General features: G+C 38.7%; 1 pseudogene; it reads left to right on the top strand.

Annotated features, from left to right (window-relative positions):
* The first annotated feature begins 4781 nt into the window (after nucleotides 1–4781).
* Nucleotides 4782–4880, top strand: LOC132267825 (small nucleolar RNA R71; annotated as a pseudogene).
* Nucleotides 4881–6542: the final 1662 nt, after the last annotated feature.

The raw sequence follows: 6542 nt of genomic DNA, 5'->3' as shown, positions 1-6542 counted from the left end.
TCAGCACAACTCTGGATCTTGTGGCCGGCCATAAAGACATTTCGGTACAGGACCGAATCAAAGAACCACAGATCATTGGGCAGATAGGTGTGAGTAGCAAAAGTGTCGCCCTCACTGTAATGGCCTGTAAGTGCCTCAGCCATAAATGCATAGGAAGGCCACCTCTTCAAGATAGGATAATCGAGCTCAAGCTCGGGAGGGCAGGCATGCGGGTATTGGCAAGATTGGGCCAGAGACTCCACTATAATGCGGATAGGATGGCCATCAACTGTAGTGCGCATCCGCCAGGTTACTCGAGGCAGGTCGGAGGTTCTGGAAAAACATCTGAACAAGCCTCGGGTAAACTGGGTAAGTGACCAGGGCTAGAATGGCTGAAATACCCTGGTGGTCAATATCCTTGTAAGCAGCCCGGGTAAGAATATACCGGGAGAAGAAAGAAATGTCAAAAATTGACTCATGTGCCACCTGAAGACCTGAGTATCTCGGCAAAGGTCTGTCTATGGCCTGGTCTGGCTGTGCAGGAGGCCAAGATGAAGAAGGTGATGGAGTATGCTAAGCCTTATCATGAGATGATGAAGATGTAGAAGCAGAAGACTGTAGTCTGCTGTTTGATGGGGATTGAGCTAGATCAGCCTCTGTATAATCCTCTAGCTGCTCAGGCTGCTCAGGATCCGGGACCTGGGATGGTCTTGCCTGATGCTCGGGGTGCTCCAGAACATGAGAGGGCTTACCTGGCCCTTCTAATCTGCGCCTGACTAGGCGATGATAATGTCCACGGGCAACAGTCTTGACCTCAGCCATGGCCTGCAAAACAGAAAGAAAAACACTAGTAATATAAGTTAGTATTGGTATTAAAAATTGAAGCACAGTATATAGAAACATGTATGTCAAATAAGATAGACAACACAAGACATGAATCTACGCAAGTGATGACGAGGCTAAATAAACAGTGACAGTAAGTGAAGCATGCTAAACAATATAAGTAAGAAATGCATCCAATGTGGAAAATATAGGTATTGGGCATGTATGAGATAGCATGGAATCACAAAAGGAAGTGTGTGAAGTATGGGATGCAAATCTGTGAAGTTCGATCAATCACAAAAATATGAGATCGATCTCTATAAGATCGATCTGAGAAAAGTTCGATCGATCTTTATATGATCAATCTAAGAAAAGTTCGATCGATCAAACTGGGAAGGGAAATTTGAAAAGTCACAGATCTGTGAAGTGGAAGGCACGGGGGCACCCAAGCAAACTTATGGGGCCCTCTCACACATCAACAACACGATATAGGTCACTTGTTTGGCCCGCAACACTCAAAAATCAATTTAAAATGAAATATATGTACAAAACTATATACATATATATACACGATCATGGAAGCTTCAAAATATGGCAAGATTCAGACAAAGCAACCTAGATCTAACATGGCAACCATAACAAATAGGTAGATTAAAAGTCAAAAGCATAGGGAGAACTTGGAACTTACCAAATCCGAGAGAGAGAAGTAGAAATCGCGAGATGGACGAGATCTAAGATGAAGGAGAGAGATTCGAGCCTCGGGAAGGTCGCCGGAGGGCTCGCCAGAGATGGGAGAGAGATGGGTTGCAGTGGCAAGGGTTGAGGTGGTCTATAGATCGATTTATGAATCGATCGAATGACCCTGGGGTTCTGTTTTTAAAAACATTTCCCGACAGGTTCGATCGATTAGGGAAAATTTTCGATCGATCGAATAAGATCGATCTAAAAATGTTGAGATCGATCTCACCTCGACAAATAATAATATATATTTTTATATATATATATTTGAATATTTACAAATTAAAAATTGAAATTCAAAACATTTTTTTTTTTTGGATTTTTGGAAAAATAATCATAAAATACAAAATTTTTTTTTTTTTTTTTTTGGAATTTTTAGAAAATATATAAAGTTTTGGATTTTGAAAATTTTTAAAAATGAAAAGAAAAGTAGAAATTAAAAATAAAATAAAAATCTTTTTAAGGTTTTTTTTTTTAAAAATAAAATAAAAACAACATTGCAATTAAAGTCAAAATCAAGGTCAACAAGAGGCACAGATCAATCAAACTGAGATCGATCAAAAAAGTATTTCGATCGATCGAACATGTGAAAACCTACAGAGAAGTTCGAACGATTCACAGAGAGGCCTATTTTCATGGATCTAAAAAATTTTCTAAGTGTGGAGTGAAGATCGATCCAAGAACAATTTCGATCGAGCTTGGAGTTCTCAATTGATCGAAATAAACTTTCGAACGATACACAGAGGGCTGATTTATGCAGGAAATTTCAGATCGATGGAACAGAGCAAAGATTGGATGCATAGATGGGTGTTCGATCGATTGAACCTCTTTTGAGATTGATCGAACTTAGATAAAATGCCTATTTTCATAATGAAAGTGCATGCATACTCAATCAAAATCCTAGCCATGTGTATGAATTCCAGAACATATCTAGACGACGCAAGAAATGAAAAGGAAAATAGAAATGAGGGTGGAATAGGGTTGTAAACCCTACGAAGCATTTACTAGTCTTTAACGTCTCTAACAAGATGTTAGGCTCTTTTAACCCGGATCAAAGATCTTATAATGTATCCCCTCCTTGACAGGGTGATAAGTACTTTAAATTCCATCCAACAAACGGTTCCCTAAAAAACTTGTTGGATGAGGTTCAAAAGAAATTGTTGGTCCCTTGTCAATATGATCTTTGGGCTTCCATGCCATTTCAAACCAAGATTTTGAAACATCATTTTTGGAATTCAAGGTTGAAGATGAACTTTTTGAAGTTTTGGTTTCAAGAAAAGACTCAATTCGTTCGCATCATTGTCTAGGCATTTTTCTACAACATTCACCTCCTCATGCTTGTCAAATGAATTTTGGGTCGGATTGAAGATATTCAACTTCACCTTCATATGTTCAAATGAGATTTTCATTACCCCCATCCTATAATTGATGTTGGCATTTGAGGTTGCCAAGAAAGGACGGCCAAGGATAACAGGAATTTGGCTCTTGGGATTTGGAACCGGTTCCGTGTCAATGATAACGAAATCGACCAAGAAGAAGAATTTATCAATTTTAATCAAGACATCCTCAATGATACCCCTAGGCTTTTTGATGGATCGGTCTGCGAGTTGTAAAACCAGCAACGTCAGTTTCAAGTCTCCTAAGCCTAATTTGACATACACCGAGTATGGAAGAAGATTAACACTTGCTCCCAAGTCTAGAAGAGCCCGATTAATGACATGATCACCAATGATAAAAGAAGTAGTATGTGAACCGGGGTCCTTAAACTTTGGGAGGGTGTTATGTTGCAAGATTGAGCTCACTTGCTCTGTCAAGACCACTTTCCTAAGTGCTTGGCTCTTGTTCTTCCTCTTTTGGGTGCAAAGATCTTTTAAGAACTTGGCATAAGTCGGAATTTGCTTAATTGCATCAAAAAGTGGAAGATTAATCTTCATTTGCCTAAACATTTCAGTGATTTCACTTGTCTTGGTCTTTTGCTTATCAAGATAAATGGATCCTTTCAAAGCATCCAGAAATAGAGCTCTTGGCTCAAAAGCTTTTTCAAAAATTTTCTTTGAAGAGTCTTCAACATAAGAATTTTGAAGATCCTTTTTCAAAGCTTTGTTCACTTCATCTTTCGAATCAATTTTGGACTCACTTTTCAAATCAATTTTTGACACTTTCTCATTTGAATGATCATGCATGTGCAATGAAGGAGGAATATGATGAGAAACAGGACGGGTGTCAACTTTTGGTTTCATCGGTTCACTCTCTTCATTGGGAATACCTACTTGGTTGTCAATAACCTTCCCATTTCTCAAGGTTGTCATCGCATTGACGTACTCAATTGTGTGCCCTTCCGATGAAGAATGAGTCTCCACAACACATTGTTGCTTTGGTGGGGCATTCAAAGGCATCTTCCCCTTCTTTCTAGCATTTAATGTACTAGATATTTGCCCTACTTGGGTTTCTAGATTAGCAATAGATTGAGAATGAGAATGAAGCAATTGAGTGTTCACCTTTAGAGTGCCTAGAGCGGTCAAAACTTTTTCTTCAAAGGCAGGACTCTTAGAGTTTCCTTGGGAATATAATGGTTGATTAGGAAAATGAGAATTAGAAAATTGATTACCATGTAATTGAAATGATGATGGTTTAAAACCTTGGGAACCTTGGCCTTACATTAGTGGGGGAACATACTTCCCTTGAAAACCACCTTGGGGAGGGTTTGAGCCTTCCCCTTGGCTTTTCCAAGAAAAGTTCGGATGGTTCCTCCACTTGAATTGTAATGAGTGCCATAGGGATTATTCCCTTGATTAACAAATGTAGCATTGACTTGCTCATGGGGCTCACTTTGCACATGTCCATCGGGACAATTGGAAGTAGAATGCAAGACACTTGAACAAGTCATGCAAGATTCATTAGATGCACGATGATGAATATGAGTAGGGGAAGAAGATACTTAATTTGCCGAATTTTGGTTGATCAAAAATTGATCAAACCTTTGAGACAATGATTTCATCTCGGCGGCTATGTCATTGGAGTTATCAACTTGATACAAGCCAACATTCTTCCTTCCACCTAGGTTTCTACCATTTTTAGAAGATAAAGACCTATGCATTGAATTTTCACTCATACTTTCATACAATTGCCACACATCATTTTCATGCTTGTCAAGATAAGAACCACCCATGGATGCATCAACCATACCCTTGTGATTATCCGATAAACTTTCAAAGAAATATTGAACTAGTTGCCACTTAGGTATGTCATGATGAGGGCACTTTCTAAGCAAATCATTAAACCTTTCCTACGCCTCATGAAACATTTCTCCATCCCCTTGAGAAAATTCTCTAATTGAAGTTCTCATGGCATTGGTCTTAGAAACCAGATAGTACTTTTTCAAGAACTCTTGTTGCATTTCTGCCCAAGAAGTTATTGAAAATGGCCTAAGATTGTTGAACCAATATTTTGCCTTGTCTTTAAGGGTAAAAAGAAAAAGTTTAAGCCTTAACACTTCTTTCGGCATGTCCGTGTATTTCACGGTGGAACACACTTCAAGAAACTCATCCAAATGCTTATAAGGTTCTTCACTAGGAAGTCCATGGTAATTTGGAAGCATTTGAAGAGTTTGTGGTTTAATTTCATAGTGATGTGCTCTAAATGGGGGTAATTGAATGCAAGTGGGTGCATTATATTCATTAGGCACATAATGGTCTCTTAATGCAATGGGAGGATTCACAATTGGTGGTGCTAAACGAACACCTTGATTAGCTTGAACTATAAGGGGTTGTGGAGCAAATATTGGCCGAGGCATTCCCAATGGAACTTGGCCTTGTTGTTGTGGGTGAATGAATGGTCTAGGCATGCCTAATGATACTTGAACATTTTCATGATGCACATCATGAACTTTGCTATGCTTTGCATTTTTTTTAGATTTTTAGTCCTTTTTGTGCTTAGCTTAGCTCCTTGCTTTGAAGTCTCCTTTGCTTAACCTCCTTGCTCAATTTCACCTTGCCAAATAAGAACAAACACAATAAGTAACCAAAAAAAAAAAATAAAGAAAAGACACAATCAAAAGAGTACTAATCCCTAATTGTTTTCAAAACACGGCGTTGCCAATTTAATCCTCGGCAACGGTGCCAAAAACTTGGTGTGCCGTCGCACCAACGTCTAAAGGATGTGCAAAATATAGTGAATATGCAATGTGGCCAAGTTTTAAATTTATAAATGCCACTACTACCTCTAACTAAAAATATAGCTAGGGTGAGTAGGGATCGTCCCAAGGGATTGAGGGTGCACTAGTAGTAGAAACAAGGCTTAGGGTCAGTAGGTCGAGTGATCAAAGGTAGGTTGTTTGGTTGATTAAACTACAATTAAGATTAAACACGATCAATATAAAGCAAGTAATTAAAGGATGGAGAAAATAAGAGAGAGAGATCTTGGGACTTAGAGATCACCACTAAGCATCATTTTTCTATACACACAATTCCCAATTAATGAGGGGAAGGCATATGTTGCAACAATAGTGAGTGTGAGTGAGTGTTTTAACAAGCATGGATAACTAATTAAGTATATATTGTCTAAACGACACAATGAATAGCACAATACATCGAATTAAGTCATTAATCCTTCTTTAAGCTCACAATCCAAACACATCACAAAATTAGAGAAATATACTACTTGCATTTATAAGTATGGAACATCAAACAACAAGCATAGATTGTCCTCCCATTTAACAACTAAGGTAACTACACTACATCTAAGGTAATGACATGAAAATTAAACTAATTAGACCAAGGGAGAGGTACAATCCATCAAGAAATAAGTATGAACCATCAAATAAACCACAAGAGTATCCTATTAAGCACTATGTCTTGACAATCTTTAGATTTATAGCATCAACACACATAGACATGCTGTGATGACCTTGTGGGTGGGTGTGCCGTGGGCAGGTGCAAGAGACACTGTCAGGCTACCACACTGGCGAGTTACGGGTGCACAAGTCCCACATCGCCTGGGTAGAG

Source organism: Cornus florida, unplaced genomic scaffold (assembly GCF_030987335.1).
Source record: "Cornus florida cultivar Cherokee Brave unplaced genomic scaffold, ASM3098733v1 CherokeeBrave_3.0.0_Hap2_Chr07, whole genome shotgun sequence".
Lineage (NCBI taxonomy): Eukaryota > Viridiplantae > Streptophyta > Magnoliopsida > Cornales > Cornaceae > Cornus > Cornus florida.
The sequence above is the reverse complement of the archived record's forward strand: the minus strand, read 5'-3'. Positions and strand labels throughout refer to the sequence as shown.